Source organism: Arvicanthis niloticus, chromosome 29 (assembly GCF_011762505.2).
Source record: "Arvicanthis niloticus isolate mArvNil1 chromosome 29, mArvNil1.pat.X, whole genome shotgun sequence".
In the NCBI taxonomy this organism is placed as follows: Eukaryota; Metazoa; Chordata; class Mammalia; order Rodentia; family Muridae; genus Arvicanthis; species Arvicanthis niloticus.
Window position 1 is genome coordinate 606,693 of NC_133437.1, and position 21,062 is coordinate 627,754.

The 21,062-nt window shown below is 37.4% G+C and overlaps 1 pseudogene across 1 annotated transcript in view; it reads left to right on the forward strand.

Moving 5' to 3' along the window:
• Positions 1-2,644: 2,644 nt before the first annotated feature.
• The window catches only part of LOC143440232 (sulfotransferase 2A6-like), a 36,896-nt pseudogene continuing 18,478 nt past the window's right edge, over positions 2,645-21,062 (forward strand). The window contains exons 1-2 of the transcript XR_013108054.1: positions 2,645-2,863; positions 3,936-4,144. The product of XR_013108054.1 is annotated as a sulfotransferase 2A6-like (transcript). The remainder of the gene's footprint in view (positions 2,864-3,935; positions 4,145-21,062) is intronic.

The window sequence follows — 21,062 nt, forward strand, 5'->3', positions numbered from 1 at the left end:
ACAACCACATGGGGCTGGAAGAGGCAAAAACCCAAGAAGCTCACTACCAACAGTTCCCTAAATCAGTGTAATTTCCAGTTGTTGTTTTTTATAGGTAATCTTATTTATTTATTTATTTATTTATTTATTTATTTATTTTAATTTTGAATACATTTCAGATTTTATCTCCTCAAACCATTCCCCACCACCACCCAGGAACCCCCTATTCCATCCCCCCTCCTGCCTTCACAAGGGTGTGCTCCCACCTACCCCCCACTTCCTCCCTCCCCACTTTTGAATTCCTTCCTGCTTGATGTTCAGCCTTCATGAGACCAGGAATCTCCTCTCCCACCCATGCCCGACAAGGCCATCCTCCCCTAAGTATACAGCTGAAGTCATGGGTGCCTCCCTTTGTGCTTTCAGGCTGGTGGTTTAGACCCTGGGGAGCTCTGGTTGGCTGGCACTGTTGCTCTTCTCTTGGGGCCACCAACCCTTTCAGCTCCTTCAGTCTTCTCTCTAACTTCTCCATTGGGAACCCTTGATCAGATCAATGAGTAGCTGTGAGCATCCACCTCTGAATATGTCAGATTCTGGCAGACCTTCGAGGAGACAGCTACATCAGGCTCCTGTCAATATGCAATTCCTGACATCCATATTGGCATCTATCTTTGGTGACTGCACATGGGACAGATATCAAGGTAGAGTGGTCTCCCAAGGGCCTCTCCTTGAATTTCTGTCCCACACTTTGTCACCTTATTTGCTCCCTTGAGCATTCTGTCACTCCTTCCAGAAAAAACCGAGGCATCCACACTTGGTCTTCCTTCTTCATGAGCTTCATGGAGTCAGTTAGTTGAATATTGGCTATTTCAAGCTTTTGGGTTAATATCCACATATCAGTGAGTAAATACCATGTGTGTTCTTTTTTGATTGGGTTACCTCATTCAGGATGATATTTTCTAGTTCCATCCATTTGCCTAAGAATTTCTTTTCCCAATCTGTTGGTTGCCATTTTGTCTTATTGAGAGTGTCTTTTGCCTTACAGAAGCTTTGCAATTTGATGAGGTCCCATTTGTCAATTCTTGATCTTAGAGCATAAGCCATTGGTGTTCTGTTCAGGAACTTTTCCCCTGTGCCTAGGTATTCGAGAGTCTTCCCCACCTTCTCTTCTATTAGTTTCAGTATCAGGTTTTATGTGAAGGTACTTTATCTACTTGGACTTGAGTTTTGTACAAGGGTATAAGAATGGATTGATTTGCATCCTTCTACATGTTGACCGCCAGTTGATCCAGCACCATTTGTTGAAAATACTGTCCTTTTTCCACTGTATGGTTTTAGCTCCTTTGTTAAAGATCAAGTGACCATAGGTGTGTGGGTTCATTTCTGGATCTTCAATTCTCCTGCCTGTCTCTGTACCAATACCATGGAGTTTTTATCACTACTGCTGTGTAGTACAGTTTGAGGTCAGGGATGGCGATTCCCCCTGAAGTTCTTTTATTGTTGAGAATGGTTCTTGGTATCCTGGTTTTTTTTTTTTTTTTGTTGTTGTTATTTCAAATGAATTTGCAAATTACTCTTTCTATCTCTATGAAGAATTGATTTGGAATTTTGATGTGGATTGCATTGAACCTGTAGATTGCTTTTGGCAAGATGGTCCAGTTGTTTTTAAATACCTGTGTTTATACTCACAGTTAAATGCGGCTCTCACCCCTTGTCAAAGATACTTCTTTTTACAATATATGAAGAGTCTCACAAAGATCCACAATGGGCCAAAGTGTAGATAATAATTAACAGTAAGGTGCTCAACCCCAACGGATAAAGGATAAATCTGCAATAAATCTTTTCAACCGAAGATTCAGGGGAAAAATCACTGAAGATGGTACAGAAATCCCAGAGTGCACCAAGATTCCTGTTGATAGAATGTATCTGTCTTAAACACAACAGAGGAAATAGACACATAAACTTTTAACAGTATAGTTACCCCAAAAAATCAGCATAATATCACTAGTAGGAACACCAAAGAGGCCAAAAGATATTCTATATGGTTTTACTCAAGAAGAAGAAATAATTCAATAAATGACTGCTAAGAAATGGAGAACAAACTTTGTCTGGAAATGATATCCCACATTTATTTTCCAATCTTAACTGCACATCACATGATACATTATATAGAAGACCAAAAGAATGGATTCAGTAGATGTTTTAAATATATATATATATATATATATATATATATATATATATCAACAAACATTAAAGAAGAGATAATAAATATGGGAAAGGAAGGAAGGGCTTTGAGGGGAAGAAGAAGGGCAACTAATGTAGGATGAGTTTTTCAAGAGAAATCACTATTTTTAAAAAAAAGAATTGCCATGGAAAGTTTCTGTATAAACTTTGTCATTATTTTCACATTTAAAAATCATTCTGAAAGCTAAATTATATTAGAAGGCATTTTAAATTATCCTGAATTTCTATGTCCTTTTACTTCTAACTGAGTTTCTGGTTTGGGGTCCTGAACTCTGCCTCACAAAACCTGCAGAATGATCTTTGTATGAGTTCAAAATTGCTTAATACAGTAACCTTTGACTGTGGATCACAATATTTATTTCTTCCTGTTAGTAGCTAGTTTCACAACCAACTAGAGAATGTTAATGTTTTTTTACCTACACTATAAATTTTACCTTTATCATTTGCTATAATCTGAAGAGGTGGCCAAGGCTGGAATCCTAACCGCACCTACAAAGAGCAATTCATGATGTCAGACTGTAGTTGCTTTGAAGGAATACCCTTTCCTGACATATATTTCATAAAGATATTTTGGAAGATGTTTGTAATAAGTTTGTGGTAAAAGAAGAAGACTTGATCATATTGACTTACCCGAAGTCAAGTAAGGATCATAAGTAAGACTGATTCTGAATTGTATGAGGGAGGTTAGGTATTTGATCCTCATTCATTTTGGATGATGAGAATGTTCAACATATTCAAAGTGTAAAATGATTTGTGGTCATGAAGACTTGTGTGTGTGCCACTCAGAGAAAGACCTCTCCTCTGACCAATGTGGGCAGAGGTGATCAGCTATGGCACCAGAACACTGATGGTGGACCCTGAGGCAGAATCTGGCATTGCTATCTTTCTCTGTGGAGAAGAGATAGAAGAAGAGGGAGAGTGATGAGAATAAACAGAATAAATAGCACCAAGAGATAAAAGCATGTAAGTGAGGATACATGGAGGAGAGGACAGTACAAGGTGGAATGGTGATGGACCTTGTCCAGGAGGAGAAAAGAGTCTGAAAACTCAAGAAACCAAGAAGCAATTTTATTGTGGTTTGGGGAATTGATATTTGCTGTTTGGAAGAAGCATTGAACATTGGGTAAGGATTGGGCTGGTGACAGAGAAAACACAATGTCAGAGAAAATCCAAAGGCAATGGGAATACAGGAAAAAAAACCAACCAGGCAGTAACTCAGAGAAGGAAGCTAGAAAAACATCCACTGAAATGAGCACATAAACACAAATGGAAGTGTGTGTGGTAAGTATACACAAGGGAATTTATTCACCTTAAAAATCAGACGTACTCACTTATACACTGCAGCATGGGTTTATCTCAATGGCAATGAATTAAATTAAAGGATGTAGTCTCAGAGAGCAGATGATATGATTATATCACTGTGAAATATCTGGGATAGTCAAATTCATTCCACCAGAATATAGAATGATAATGATCCAGGGCTGCAGGTTGGTGTTTACTAAATTTAGGATCTCACTTTTGCAAAATGAGTCTTTGAGAATATGCTGAGTGAGTAATATACTTTGTACTTACACCATGTGGACATTGTGAACACCACAAGTCTGTGTGCTTGAAAATGGGCAGCACTGTAAATTGTACTTGCATATATTCTGCATGGGGCTTTTTCACAAGTACTCTTGAAATGAGTGACTGTCACTTTTTTTTTCATTCAGGAACAAACTGGCTGGTTGAGATTGTCTGCTTGATTCAAACTAAGGGAGATCCCAAGTGGATCCAATCTATGCCCAATTGGGATAGTGCCCCCTGGCTAGAGTCTAAGAAAGGATATCCTGTATTAATACATAAGGAAGAACCATGACTCATGAAATCCCATCTTCCCATCCATCTTTTCTCCAAGTCTCTCTTCAGTTCCAAGGCCAAGGTCAGTGTCCAGAGGTTGAGATTTCCTTTGACCAAATACTCTTTCAACTTATTTTACCCTGACAGGCTTGGTAGGTCTTGTAGAAATGTAAAGGTGGGATTCTCATTCACTAGGTTATGCTGATGTTTCCCCAACTCATACTACATTAGAGTACCAGAGTTTGGACCATCACATAGTGATTTTGGGCAGCTTTAAGAAATAAAGTGAAATACCACACTAGAACACTTGGGAACTATATATATATATATATATATATATATATATATATATATATATATATATATATATAGGCTAAGCAGAGTTCAAACTCTCATGTATAGTAGTATTTTCACCAAAGTCAATGAACCAATCTAAATTATAACATAGACCCCAATCCCTGTGAGTGAATCACCTAAGCCACAGTTGCTCACTGGGGAAGCAGACTGACCAGGCATCAATGTTCAAAGTCCAGTTGTACACACAGTGTCATGCTCTCTCTAGCTGTCTATTGAGATCAGTAACTACAGGAATCTCCCATAAAACTGAAAGAGAATCACTAGAAGAAATCAGAGATATTCAGGGTCTGACCTATCATAGCTCCTAGCTAGTAACAAATTTCTTTTTAAGTCCTTCCAACATAGAATCTGTAAATAGTTTATGTTTGAACTAAAAAGACAAACTTAGAATAATCTCTCTTTAAAATGTCACAATGAATTTGTAACCATTCACATATATGCATGTGTCTTATCTGAATTTGGGAAACATTTGGCTGAGGAAACTGTAGCCTAAATAGATACGTTTTACCCAAAGAAAGATAATAAATGTTTTTAGAAACACTTGCATATTTTACTGACATTTCTTATAAACCATGCCAGTTAAAAGTTGAGGAATCAATATTGACCTTCATCTACATTTTTCCATTTATAAAGCTATCTATCTCATCAGAAATCCCAGAGATGTTCTTGTTTCTGGTTATTTTTTCTGGGGTAAGACAAACCTTGGGAAGAATCCAGAGTCACTGCAGACTTATTTTGAATGGTTCCTCAAAGGCAATGGTGAGTATCCTGTGAAAAATAGGAGATGGGGGAAACTCAGAGACATTTATTTTATTAATTTGTTTATTTATTTATTCATGTTATATCTCAATATGTTGCACCTCTCTCCTTTCAGATCCTTTCCCCATCCCACTTTCCTCTGAGAAGGGGTAGGTGCCCGAGGGTATTTCCCTTCCATGACACATCAAGTATCTGCAGGACTAGGTAATCCTCTCCCACTGAGGCCAGACAAGGCAGCCCAGTAAGGGGAATGGGATCTACAGACAGGAATCAGATTCTAGGACAACCCTGGCTCTAGTCATTGGAGGACCTGCATGAAGACCAAGCTGCACATTTGCTATGTACATGAAGGTGTACTATGTCTAGTTCATGATCACTTTTGGTTGCTGGATCAGTCTCTGAGAATGCCCAATGCTCCAGGGTAGTTGACTATGGTAGTCTGCCTCTGGAGTTTTTATCCTTTTTGGGTCCCTCAATTCTTTCCCCAACTCTTCCACAAGACTCTCAGAACTTTATCTAATATTTGACTGTGGATTTCTACATCTGTTATAGTCAGCTTCAGGGTGGAGCCTCTCAAAGTACAGTTATTCTAGGCTCTTGTCTGCAAGCATAACAGAGAAACAATAATAGTGTCAGGGATTATTTCTTGCCCATGATGTGTATCTCAATTTTGTCCAGTCATTGATTGCCCATTCTCTCAGTCTTTGCTCCATCTTTATCCCTGCACATTTTATTGGCAGAATACCTGTGGGCAAAAGGTTTTGTCGATGTCTTGCTGTCCTTATCCTTCCACTGGGAGTCCTACCTGGCTACAGGAGGTGGCACTGCAGACTCCATAACACCTACTTTGAAGATTCTCCTATACAGTCACTACCGTAGCGTCCCTGAATTCTTCCCATCCCAGGTCTCAAAGACTATTTTTTTAAAAGAAGACAAAGTGAGATATAGCTTAGGTTGGCCTGGAACAGTCCATAGAGCCAGGGATAACATTGAAGCTTGGCTCCTCCTCTGCTACCTCTTGAGTTCTAGGACTACTGTATACTTTATTAATTTGGTTCAGTGGCTCTAACTTACAATTTCATGTGGTTTGCCTGACTTGTCTAAATCTCTAATCTTTTAGTATCTTCTGTAGGCTTCATTTTATCCCTCTATATTCAACCAGTCTGTGGGCCCAAGCTCATCATCATTTCAAATCTAATTGTGAAGTCTTTCTGTTCTTACACACCGCCAAAGAACAGGAAACAGCCACAGCTTGCCTTAATGACATACAATTTCAGCACCATTTGGAGTATCTAGTCTTTCCAACTTAATGTAGATGCATCAGTCTTCATTTGAGTACGAAATGCCCCACATAGGCTCCCATGTTTGAACACTTGTTTCCCAGATGGTGGTGCTTTTCCAGGATGTTTATGAGGCACGGCCTTGTTAAAGGAAGTATCCAATTCAAGGTGGGCTTTGAGAGGTTAAACCCTTAAATGACTTCCAGTGTACTCCCTCTGCTTGTCTCTTGTAGCAAAGGAAATAAAATCTCAGCTTCCTCTTCCTATAGCTCTGCTGCTATGGACAAGCTCTCTCTTCCTTAAGTTGTCTTTCTTCATGGTGTTTTATCACAGCAACAGAAAAATAACAAATGTTGTTTTCTTCCTACCATGCTTCTCATTTGTGGATTTTTTTAGCCTTTTTTTTTTGTAGTGGCTTCTTATACACCTTATATATTAGCCTGACCATCCACCATTTTGCTAAAATTCTAAATACTGTAAATCCTAATTTTTTATTTGTCTCAAAATATTTTCAGAGGTAAGAGAAAGGATTCTTTATACTTCCTTTTATATAAATACTATAAAATATATAGAATACAACAAATAAAGGGTTTTATTAATATTTCCCTGCATGAATACAGGAATTTTGATAACAATAATAGCCCACTTATCTTGCCTTTTGCCCATTCTTGCTTATCCTGTTCCTTTTCCCAACTAGCTCTCCTTTCTACTTTCATATTTCTTTTCTTGGCATGTGTGGTTTTGACACAGTAAGTTCCACTGGAGTTGCTTCCTATAGCAAAGGCAAGGAGTCATTTGCAGAAACATGGGAACCTTACCAGTAGCTACTCTACTAATAAAATCTCTCTCCTCTAGCAATCACTAAAATATTATAGATGCAGGAAGAAGGAGGTTCTCATGAGCCCTGCTCATAGCTACAGTTAACTGCCTATAAATCCTCAAGACATGGGTAGGGGTTTGGGAGCTCCTCATCTCTCCTTCATAGACTATTGAAGGATCCAGTTTTTGGAGTCCTTGAGCAGTAACCACAACTACTATGAGTTCAAGTGTGCTGAGGTCATGTCATATGTAGAAGACAATATTCCACATCATTATACTCCATCTTTAGGCTCTTAAATTATTCTCATCCCTTCTTTCTTGATGTTTCCTAAGACAATACTGTGGGCTATAGATGTCTCATTTATTGAGAACACGGAAAGGGCACACATTCTCAGCATGTTGGCTAGTTTTGAGTCTCAAATTATCACTGCCAATACAAGAAGCATCTTTTGATCAAGCTGATGGTAGGTATATAAGAAAACAAAGCATGGCTATTTAGAAGACAATTTGATGTTTACATCATGTCCATTTAGCAGAACAATAACAGCTTAAACACTAAGATCTATTCCATTCTCAACATAGGCATTTAACCATGGTGACTAGACTAGCTCTGAACTCTTTTCAATAAAAACTAAAAAATGGCTATTTACCTCATAGGATAGTAACCATTATTAACCAGTGAGCAGATCTTGTAAGGCTGGTTGAAGTATAGATCACAGTGTCCACAGCAGAGTAAGTGTGGATAACAATATCCTAATAACAGTCTTCGTCATACTGTGAGGGGTGGGGTATTCATCAGAAAGGCATAGTCTGGACACTCCCAGATTGCTTTCTTTATGTCTAATGATAACCATATAAGGATGTCTTTAGTAGTAGGGTCTTACCAACTAGTTTTTGTGGGCAACTGACAACAGTGACAATTGCCTGTATTATTTGGATCCTCAAGCATACTCCAGGCAACAACTCCTAGGAAGGTTTCCCACTACTAGCAATGGAGTTTTTATTTAACAACCTATAACTTCTACAAGCAGTATTTTCTACCTATTCAAGGTACCTTGACTAATATATTAATAAGCTTTCAAACTGAGATTTTATAATTCACATTTTCATATATATTTTTTATTCATTATATCCATCTATTCTCTTTCAATACTTTTGCTAATTATCTGCATCTACTCCTTTCTCATCCCTTTATATTTAGATTTTCTATCCTTTCCCCAAGGCTTCATACACATTTTATCTTTTTTTTTTTTTTTGACAATGGTTATTCCACCAGTAGTAAGATGAGCTCTCATATAGTTTTTGCATAATTTCCCTTATGGCTAATAATGTTAAAAAGTTTAAAAATTGTGGATGAGGCTTTTGTTTTTCTCTTTTTGGTAGCATTCATGGTTCCATGACACAGTTTTGCTCTAGTTGTTTGTTGTCTTGATGTTGAATTTTTAAAAAAATTCTTTGTAGATGCTAGACACACATTTCCTTGAAAAAGGTAACTAGCAAAGGTCTTCATCCATTCTGTAGCCTGTGTTTTCACATGACTAATGAGTTCCATTGGTTCATAAAAAATTTTTAATTTAGCAAGGTCCTAGATGTCCATTTTGGCATTGTTTTCAGAGTGGGATGAGTCCTATTGAGGAAGTTCTTACCTGTGCCTGTATACTACTTTTTCTTTTAGCAGTTTCGTAGTTTTTGAGGCTTCTCTTGAGGTTCTTGATCCACTTGTGTGTGATTGTGTGTGTGTGTGTGTGTGTGTGTGTGTGTGTGTGTGTGTGTGTCTATCTGTCTGACTGTCTGTCTGTATCAGTACGTTTGCAAGATTAGTGATTAAGATCTGAACTCACTCTTCTACATATAGCATTCCAGTTTCCAAAGCACCATTTACTGAAGATATTATCTTTCCCAAAAGTGTATTTTTGTCATTTTGTCTAGTATAAGGAGCCTACAGTTCTGTTAACATATGTCATGGTTTTCTATTCCATTAATCTCTATGTCTATTTTTGTAACAGAGCAATGTTGTTTTTAATTACTACATCTATGTAGTATAACCCGAAATAAAAAACTTTTTCTTTCAAAATCGGATTGACTATCTAAGGGATTTTTAGTTTTAATATGAATTTATTATTGAATTTGTTCTTTGAAAATTTCATACATGTATAAACTACATTCTGATTATTGAAATCCCTCACCCTCTCTAATCTCCCTCAGTCTTTATTAACCTCCATTCCCTATAGCTCTCTATTAAAACATTCATGTCGATTTATCTGTGACCCACCAGTATAACCATGACCAGGATCACTGTGAGACTGTGGGGTTGAACTACCCATTGAATCCTAGTAGAAACCTCAGTAAGTATAAAACTGAAGACAGTTGTATATGCAGAATCCTGTCACCCAGAATCCTGTCACCCAGGATCCTTCAGTATCTATTAATTCAGCAAGGATTAGTGATGTTCCATGTGTCTCCTCTCCAACCTGTGATTCCCCATTGATGAATGTCAGTCTTGTCCATTGCAAGCAGTTTCAGATGGTTGTACTTGATGCATTTACTCTGCCATGCTCACAACCCAGAATTTTACAGCACTTCTCTCTTTATTTTCCAACTCCTACTTTCACTCCATTCTCTCTTCTGCAATAATCTCTGAGCATTAAAGGTGATTGTATAATGTAGCATTTAGAAGTGAGCATTTAACCATTTTGTATGAGTTTTAAGATTTTTTAATTCTGTGGATAATGACATTAAAATTTTGATTGGGATTGTGTTGGAACTGTACATTGCTTTGGGTAGTATAGCCATTTTGTGTTTTTGTTGTTGTTGTTTTTCTTCTTTTTGTTGTTTTTGTTGTTGTTGTTGTATTTAACATTAATTTCCCTAGTCTTTGAGCAGGAGATTTTCCATCTCTTAATGTCTTGCTCACCCTTTTGAGGCTTTCATGGTAGAGGATATATCACCTCTTTTTTGTATTCATTACTTTTCTATTAATGTGATAAAACACAATGGACAGGGCAACATATAGATGAAATCCTTTGTTTTGGGGCTTATGGTTCTAAAGAGATAAAGGTATGTCATTACTATGGCTGGAAGTATGACACCATTCAAGTAGGCACAGTATTGGAGCAGGAATTGAGATCGTACACATTAATCCATAAATAGGAAGCAGAGAGATCTTTTAAAATGGTGCCAGTTTTTTGGATCCTTACATCTCACCTCCAGTGACATACCTAGTCCAGCAAATTCACAGCTCCTAATCTTTCCAAAAGATCCAACAAATGGAGACCAAGTATTCAAGTGCCTAAAATTTATAGGGGACATCTCTTTCAAACAAGTACACTGTGGTATGCTTGTTCTGGGGTATTTTCTTGAGACATCTGTAAGCAGAATTATTTTTCTGATTTGTTTCTCAATTCGTCATTGGTAGATAGGAAAGCTATTAATGTTTGTATGTTAATTTTATATCTTGTCCCTTTGATAAAAGTCTTTATCAGATCCAAGTGTTTTCTAGTAAACTCTTTCAGGACTCTTATTGATAGGATTATACCATCTAAAAGTAAAGGTACTTTACCTGCACATATTATATACTATATATCATATATCTTATATCATATATCATATATTTTATATCCCATCCTCTTTGTGTGTGTCTATATATAGCGGAAGAGTACATGTATGACTAAGTATGCAGATAGAAACCAAATAACAACTTCCACCATGTGGATTTAGAACATTAGGTTTAGCTGCAAACACCTTTTCCTCTTGAGCCATTTCACTACCTTTTGGTGTGTCCCTGAACTTGATTAGAAAGTACTTTATTGAGAAGTTTTTAGTCGACATTCATTATAGATTTTAGTCTACATTTTTGTTTTTTATTAAATATTTGACTGACTTTGTATCAGGGTAATGTTTTTAAAAATACTTTGGTTGTGTGCCCTTTTCCTTATTTTTTCTCCCATGATCACAGTTTCTTTTCTTTATTTTTTTATTCAAGACAGGATTTTTCTGCATAGCCCTGGCTGTCCTAGAAATCACTCTGTAGGCTGGCCTCAAATTCAGAAATCTGCCTGCCACTGCCTCCCAAGTGCTGGGATCAAAGGCATGCACCAACACTGCCCAGCTTTTTCCTTCTTTCATGGAAGAGTTTGAGAACTTTGTTCTCTAAATGAATGTCTGGAAAAATTACCTGAGATTGAGCATATTTTTAGTTAAATATTACATTAATTTTTGAAAACTCATAGGTTATTATAAGCCTGTTTTGTTTTTGAGGTTTATTTTGTTTACTTGTGGAAGTGCTTTCCTTGCATATATGTATGTTTGCTTCAGGTGTCTGGTGCCTAGGTTTTAATAGGGAATTGTGAACTATCAGGTTGGTTCTCGAAACTGAATCTTTGTCCTGTAGAAGAACAGTGAATGCTTTTAGCTGCTTAGCCTTCTCTCCATTTGTACCTGCTTAATTGTTTTAAATGTAGTATTGGTTTCATTTTGGTAATTTAATATATATTAAAATTCATCAATATCTTTTAGGTTTTCAAGTTTAGTGGTATATGATTTTTAAGGTAAACTCAAAAAAATTTTGAATTTCTCTTGTGCTGTCATATGAATGACTCTGTTTTCTGTTTTAATATATTAGATTTGACATTTGCTATTTCTTTTTGTTAGTTTAGATAAGATTTGATCAATATTTATATTTTGAAGAAAATAACTCATCACCTGTCTATATGTGTTTTCTTATTACTGCTGTCTCCTTTTTTTCTAATTGCTACACTGATGTTACTGATATTTTTCCAACTAGAAAGTTTCTTGTTTGTTTGTTCTTTTTCCACATTCCCAAAGTGAATCATTAACTGTTATATAAGAAATCTTTGATTTCTTAATGTAGGTACTTTGACCTTTGAATGTTCCTTCTAGGGCTGTTTTCATTTTATCCCACAGGTTAGAGGATGTTTTGTTTTCATCTTCATGTGATTGTAGGGATATTTTGTCCTTGACTTCTTCATCTGTTGGGGCCCAAGCTTGAGTCCTGGTTCGGGCGCCAAAATAATGTTGGGGTCCACACTAGCCCCAAGTTGAGGCGGCCAAAATAATGTCACAGTCCAGGCAAAATGTTGAGGCCCAGGCCAACCCACGTTTGGGCGGCCACTGTATCCTGGCCCAAGCTGCTGCTCCGGTCTGCGGGTCGGGGTTCAGCAAGAGCGAGGGTGAGGGCAGATTCTACCTAATGTCCGATGTGTCTGATGATCCCTCTATAGTCTCTGATCTCCGTCTATATTCTCTGATCTCTGGTTCTGTCTTCTATAGTCTGACTTCTAAGCCACGCCTCTAAGTTACACCTTTAATCATGCCCTTAGGTCTTGTCTCTAACTCTGATCTCTATACTTCTAATTCATACTCTTAAGTCACACACCTTTAATCTCACACACCTTTAATCTCAAGGTATCTAAACCAAGATTATCAGAGTGTTCTCAGCTGTTGTAGGCTATTGTAATTCAAATCTCATGTCAGGGTATATGGCTCAAGATGGCTGCAAAGCTGATAGCCGCTTTCTGCTAAAAGTCGGCCCCCAACATTCATCATTCAGTTGTGAGTTGTTAAGTCTCCGTGACTTGTTAGCATTCTGGAATTTCTCTTTTCATTTATTTGTAGTAATTTCATTGTTGTGGAGTAAAATATAAGAAATTATTTCAACTTATATTGGTTAAGACTTTCATTGTGTCCTAATGTCTATCTACTTGAGTGATAGTTCCATAGGTTGTTGAGAACAATGTGTATTCTGCAGATGTTTGTTAAGCCAGTTTTCTCTGGGACATCATTTAATTTTGTTTACTTTTTAATGAGATGACATGTCAACCATTCAGAGTAAGACTACTTTTTGTGACTTTATATCTACTAGTATTTCCTGTGTAGAGCTGGGTGGACCTGTGATTAGAATTGCACTGCCTTCTCAATGCATTATTCCTTTAATCAATACAAAGCAACATTTATCATTTCTCAACAGATTTTGGTTGAAGTCTGTTTGATTGGATTGAATCAGCAGCATTTACTTGCTTTCTAGTTCCATTTGCCTTGAACACTATGATTAATCATGCCATTATAAGGTCCCATCTATCTTTAATGATAACATATAACAATTATATACTTCTCACTTAATGATACAATCTCCTAACCTTTGTCTTTTGATAAAAAATTGATATTAATATGCAGTTATCTTTGAAAGTTATCTATTAATTTCTGTCATTTTGATGATTTTGACACGGTACTCAAGCTGTTCTCTATTTCTTATTTAACTATTGGTGTAGTTTGGTTAATGAGTTGTCTGATAAAATACACTTACAAGAAGCAACTTAGGAGCAGAAGTGTTTATCTGACTTACAATTTCAGGTCAACAATCTACCTACAGGAGAAGCCAGGGCAGTATCTCAAGAAGAACTGAAGTGAAAAAAGTTTACAGATCAGCTCAGTAATTTAGTCACTGTCTCACAGTTTTCTCATACAGACCAGGTCCAAATGTTTATGCTTTGGGCCCTACCACCTCAATGATCATTCAAGACAATAACTCAAATACACAGTCACAGGCAAATCTGATGGTAGCAATCTCTTAACTGAGAGTCTAATATGACACTGGGATGTATCAAGTTGACTGCTGAAACTAACTCATGCTGTTCTGGTTTTACAAATAAAATTGCTTTTCTCAAATCTATTTTGTAGACCAGACTTGTTGGCCATTAATTCATTTCACATATTTTTCCATTTTTTATTAGATATTTTATTTACACTTCAGATGCCATTATCTTTCTCCATTCCCCCCTTAGAAAACCTCTGTCCCATGCCCCCTTTTCCTTTTTGCATTTATACATTTTTTAAAAAATGTTAATTATAGGCTTTATAAGTTTAGTATTGCTCAATCAGAGGCGTAACCCACTACCCAACCTAGATATATCAACTATCTTAAACTGATGGAGATACATGAACATCTGCCTTCCTGTCTCCCCCCTCTTTCTCTCTTTTATCACCTAGGTTCTTCTCTCCTTCTCCTCCTCTTCTTACTCCTTCTCTTCCTCTCAGTATTTCTTCCACCTTAGCTCCTCCTACATATCACCTTTCCTGTTAAAATGAAACTTTTCTCTCAAAATACAATTAGAGCATAATTATGCCAATTTGTACCAGTGAGGTAGAAGATAGTCCTAATACCCAGCCCATCATTTTGTTGACTAACCAGAACCTCTTTCATCTATCCTAACTCAAACATTTAGTTCTGAACTTGGCTTTAGGATGAATGTCAGCTGACGACCATCCACTCAAATCTTTTCTCACAAGGTAAATGTCCAGGATTGGCTATGAGGCTATAAGTTTTCAACTCCGTCAGAAATCCAGAATGACTAAGTTAACTATAATTGTGGGAAGCACAAAGCATAGCTTCTAAAACTTAGCCAATTTATAGAGACCTCTGAACACCTGGACAATCCCTCTACTACAAAACGTTGGAGCATCTGTTCTTCTGCCTTCTGGCCCAGGATCATCTGACAGACCTTAGTGCTGCAGAATTATTAAGGGCTGATTACTCTGTATAGGCAGATAGAATCAGTCGACTATTCTGCAAGTGTGTCATTTTCTGAACAGTAATTTGTCTGTAGAAGGAAAGAGGCACTTCTTGTCTAGTGGCTGTCTCACCACAATTGGAGTAACTCCAAAGATGCTCAATTTCTTCTTAGAATTCAATATAGGAAGCTATCAGGAGCAGACAGGTCTCTAATCAAAATGAACATCAATACAGAAATGTTTGTCACGTCAATTCTGTGGATTTCTGATGTTTTGAAAACCAACAATCCATGTAAGGTAATCTGGACTGTTGCCTGTTAACTCCACTCAGCTATTTCCAAATAAAACATAGAAAACACCCTAACAATAAACTCCAAGCCATGAATTTGCTATAGTCCCTTAACTCACAGGCTGACCATCTCAAATCAGTTAAAAAAAGTTAAAGAAGGACTGGGTCTAAGCCTTGTATTCCTAAATGTGTTATACTGGTACAGTGCCTATGAGAGTAACAATATTCATCTCACTCTTATATCAATAAGAAGGTCATACCAATGAAAACCTTAAAATTTGTAATCAAAGTAAATTGGTGCCGTTTAAGAATTTATATCTTCATCTTGACACTGATTACAGATTTTTACTAATAGGTTATAGCTATGCAATAAACCCTAGCTAATCCTCTCTATTCCCACAAAACCACTACTTTTCTCTTGAAATACAGCCCAACATTTACCACCTTAGTCCCCAAGCCCAGGGAATAGGGGCACTGACTCTTCATTAGCTTCTTCAAGCTGATTATGGGTGTTGAGATATTAGATGAGGAGTGGGGGGGAAGAGCAAATTGATAAGCCTCGGTTGCTGTGTCTTCACTGCCTCCAGATGGAATTCCCGGACCTCAGAGGTTTGAGCAGGTCTGCCCAGCTTGCTTGTTGAGTAGATACACCAAGGCTGATCATTCTGCAATATACAATTCTCAAAACAAATTTTAGTATCAAGATAGTAGTTTTTAAGAGGTCTGACATTTTATTAAGGATGTTGGTTCTAATTGCTTTTCTTTTCTTTTTCCCTCTTTTATTGGATATAATATTTATATTTCAAATTTTAACCCCTTACCTCCTTCCCCCCACCACCCAGGAACCCTTTATCCCATTCCCCCTCCTCCTGCTTCTATGAGGATGTTTACCCACCTACCCCACCAATCCCCCTCCCCACCCTCAGATTACCCCCACCACTTAGCTCAGCCTTCACAGTACCATTGACCTCATCTGCCACCTATGCCCAACAAGGCCATCCTCCCCTACATATACAGCTGGAGTCATGTGTTTCTCCATATGTACTCCTAGGCTGGTGGTTTAGACCCTGGGGAACTCTGGCTGTTTGGTATTGTTGCTCTCCTCATGAGGCCATCAACCCTTTAGGCTCCTTCAGTTTACTCTCTAGCCTCTCCACTGGGAAACTTTGATCAGATTAATGGTTAGCTATGAGTGTCTGCCTCTGGGTATGTCAGACTCTGGGGGACCTCTAAGGAGACAGCATTATCAGGCTGATGTCAGTTTTCCCTTTCTGACATACATATCAGCATCTATTTTTGGTGACTGTACATGGAATGAATACCCAGGTGGAATGGTCTCCATACAAACTCTCCTTCAGATTCTGTCCCACAGTTTGTCTCCTTATTTGCTCCCTTGGGTATTTAGTTACTCCTTCTAAGAAAGACCTAGGCATCCTCACTTGTTCTTTCTTCTTCATGAGCTTAATGTCTTCTTGTAGTTGAATCTTTGTTGTTTCAAACTTTTGGGCTAATCTCCCCTTATCAATGAGTAAATACCATGTGTGTTCTTTTGTGATTGAGTTACCTCACTCAGGATGATATTTTCTAGTTCCATCCATTTACTTAAGAATTTCTAGAATTCATTATTTTTAATAGCTGGGTAATATTCCATTGTGTAAATGTACCACATTTTTTTGTATTCATTCCTCTGTTGAAGGGCATCTGGGCTCTTTCCAGCTTTTGGCTATTATAAATAAGGCTGCTATGAACATAGTGGAGCATATGTCTTTGTTATATGTTGGGAGCATTTTCTGGGTATATGCCCAGGAGTGGTATAGCTGGGTCCTCAGGTCCAATTTTGTGAGGAACCACCAGACTGACTTCCAGAGTGGTTGTACCAGCTTGCAACCCCACCAACAATGAAGGAGTGTTCCTCTTTCTTCACATCCTTGCCAGGATCTACTATCACCTGAATTTTTGATCTTAGACATTCTGACTGGTGTCAGGTGGTATCTCAGTATTGTTTTGATTTGCATTTCCCTGATGACTAAGGATGTTGAGCATTTCTTAAGGTGCTGCTCGGCCATTCGTGTTTCCTCAGTTGAGAATTCTTTGTTTAGCTCTGTACCCCATTTTTAATGGGGTTATTTTGTTGTTTGCGTCTAATTTCTTGAGTTATTTGTATATATTCGATATTAGCCGTCTATCGGATGTAGGATTGGTAATGATTTTTTTCCAATCTGTTGGTTGCCGTTTTGTCTTGTTGAAAGTGTCCTTTGCCTTACAGAAGCCTTGCAATTTGATGAGCTCCCATTTATCAATTCTTGATCCTTAGAGAATAACCATTGGTGTTCTCTTCAGGAACATTTCCCCTGTGCCTAGGTATTCAAGGGTCTTGCCCAACTTCTCTTCCATTAGTTTCAGTGTATCTGGCTTTATGTGAAGGTCCTTTATCCACTTGGAGTTGAGCTTTGTACAAGGGGATGAGAATGGATTAATTTGCATTCTTCTACATGTTGACCTCCAGTTGAGCCAGTACCACTTGTTGAAAATGCCGTCACTTTTCGACTCGATGGTCTTAGCTCCTTTGTCAAAGGTCAAGTGACCATAGGTGTGCGGGTTCATTTCTGGGTCTTCAATTCTGTTCCATTGATCTTCCTGTCTGTCTCTGTACAAATACCATGCAGTTTTTATCACTACTTCTTGTAGTACAGTTTGAGGTCAGAGATGGTGATTCCCCCAGAAGTTCTTTTATTGTTGAGAATAGTTCTCACTATCCTAGGTTTTTTGTTATTCCAAATGAATTTGTAAATTGCTCTTTCTATTTCTATGAAGAATTGATTTGGAATTTTGATGGGTATTGCATTGAATCTGTAGATTGCTTTTGGCAGGATGGCCATTTTTACTGAGTTAATCCTGCCAATCCGGGAGCATGGGAGATCTTTCCATCTTCTGAAATCTTCTTCAATTTCTTTCTTCAGAGACTTGAAGTTCTTGTCATACAGTTCTTTCACTTGCTTTGTTAAATTCACTGTAAGATATTTTATTTTATTTGTGGCTATTGTGAAGGGTGTCATTTCCCTAATTTCTTTCTCAGCCTGTTTATCCTTTGAATAGAGGAAGGCTACTGATATGTTTGAGTTGATTTCATATCCAGCCATATTGCTAAAGTTGTTTATCAGGTTCAGGAGTTCCCTGGTGGAAGTTTTAGGGTCACTTAAGTATACTATCAGATGATCTTCAAATAGTGATATTTTGACTTCTTCCTTTCCTATCTGTATTCCTTTGACTTCCTTTTGTTGTCTAATTGCTCTAGCTAGAACTTCCAGTACTATATTGAATAGGTAAGGTGAGAGTGGTCAGCCTTGTCTAGTCCCTGATCTTAGTGGGATTGCTTCAGGTTTCTCTCCATTAATTTGATGTTACCTACTGGCTTGCTGTATATTGCTTTTACTATGTTTAGGTATGGGCCTTGAATTCCTGATCTTTCCAAGACTTTTAACATGAAGGGACGTTAAATTTTGTCAAATGCTTTCTCAGCGTCTAATGAGATGACCATGTGGTTTTAGTCTTTGAGTTTATTTATGTAGTGGATTACATTGATGGATTTCCAAATATTGAACCATCCCTTCATTCCTGGGTTAAAGCCTACTTGATCTTGATGGATAATTGTTTTGATGTGTTGTTCGATTCGTTTTTCGAGAATTTTATTGAGTATTTTTGCATCAATATTCATAAGAGAGATTGGTCTGTAGTTCTCCTTCTTTGTTGGGTCTTTCTGCGGTTTATTTACGAGCATAATGGTAGCTTCATAGAACAAATTGGATAGTGTTCCTTCTGTTTCTATTCGATGGAATAGCTTGAAGAGGATTGGTATTAGGTCTTCCTTGAATGTCTGAACGAATTCTGCACTGAAACCATCTGGCCCCGGACATTTTTTGGTGGGAAGATTATTAATGACTGTTTCTATTTCTTTAGGAGTTATGCGACTGTTTAGATGGTTTATCTGCTCCTCATTTAACTTGGGTACCTGGTATCTATCTAGAAAATTGTCCATTTCATCCATATTTTCCACTTTTGTTGAGTATAGGCCTTTGTAGTAGGACCTGATGATTTTTTAAATTTCCTCTGTTTTTGTTGTTATGTCTCCCTTTTCAGTCCTGCTTTTATTAATTTGAATACTGTCTCTGTGCCCTTTGGTTAGTCTGACTAAGGGATTGTCTATCTTGTTAATTTTTTTCAAAGAACAAGCCCCTGGTTTTGTTGATACTTTGTATAGTTGTTTTTGTTTTAACTTGGTTGATTTCAGCCCTGTGTTTGATTATTTCCTGCCGTCTACTCCTCTTGGGTATACTAGCTTCTTTTTGTTCTAACGCTTTCAGGTTTGCTGTCAACTTGTTAATGTATGCTCTTTCCAATTTCTTTTTGTGAGCACTTAGAGCTATGATTATTCTTCTTAGTACTGCTTTCAGTGAGTCCCTCAAGTTTTGATATGATGCGTCCTCATTTTCATTCAATTCTAAAAAGTCTTTAATTTCTTTATTTCTGCATTGTCCAAGTTATCATTGAGTAGAGCATTGTTCAGTTTCCAAGTGTATGTGGGCTTTGTGTTGTTTTTGTCCATGTCAAAGACAAGTCTTAGTCCATGGTGGGCTGATAAGGTACTAGGGATTATTTCTATCTTTTTCTTTCTGTTGAGGCCTGTTTTGTGACCAATTATATGGTCTATTTTGGAGAAGGTACCATGAGGTGCTGAGAAGAAGGTATATTCTTTTGATTTAGGGTGAAATGTTCTATAGATGTCAGTTAAGTCCAATTGGTTCATAACTTCTGTTAGTTTCATTGTGTCTTGATTTAGTTTCTGTTTCCATGATCTGTCCATAGCTGAGAGTGGGGTGTTGAAGTCTCCCACTATTATTGTGTAGGGTGCAATGTATGCTTTAAGCTTTAGTAAAGTTTCTTTTATGCATGTGGGTGCCCTTGCATTTGGGGCATAGATGTTGAGAACTGCGAGTTCCTCTTGGTACATTTTTCCTTTGATGAATATGAAGTGTCCTTCTTTATCTTTTTTGATTACTTCTGGTTGAAAAATGATTTTATTTGATATTACAATCACTACTTGGACTTGTTTCTTGGGACCATTTGTTTGGAAGATTGTTTTCCAACCTTTTACTCTGAGGTAGTGTCTGTCTTTTCCACAAAGGTGAGTTTCCTGAATGCAGCAAAATGTTGGGTCCTGTTTATGTATTCAGTCTGATAGTCTATGTCTTTTTATTAGAGAATTGAGTCCATTGATATTAAGAGATATTAAGGAAAAATGAATGTTGTTTCCTGTTATTTTTGTTATTGGCAGTGGAGATATGTTTGTGTAGCTACCTTCTTTTACAGTTTTTGGAAATTACTTTCTTGTTTTTTCTAGGCTGTAGTTTCCCTCCTTGTGTTGGAGTTTTCCACCAATTATCCTTATATGTCTGCATTTATATGTTACTTTACCTTCTTCCCTTACTGCTTTTAGTATTTTTTCTTTGTTTTGTACATTTGATGTTTTGACTATTATGTGGCAGGAATTATTTCTTTCCTGGTCTAAACTATTTGGAGTTCTGTAGGCTTCTTGTATATTTATGGACATCTCTTTCTTTCGGTTAGGGAAGAATTACAGCTGACTTCTCAGCAGAGACCATAAAAGCCAGAAGATCCTGGACTAATAGCATACAGACCCTAAGAGAACACAAATGCCAGCCCAGACTACTATACCCAGCAAAACTGTCAATCATTATTGATGGAGAAACCAAAATATTCCATGACAAATCCAAATTTACACAGTATCTCAACACAAATCCAGCACTTCAAAGGATAATTGGTGGAAAACTCCAACACAAGGAGGGAAACTACAACCTAGAAAATGCAAGAAAGTAATTTCCAAAAACCACAAGAGAAGGTAGCTACACAAACAATTATCCAAGAGGAGTAGACAGGAAATAATCAAACTC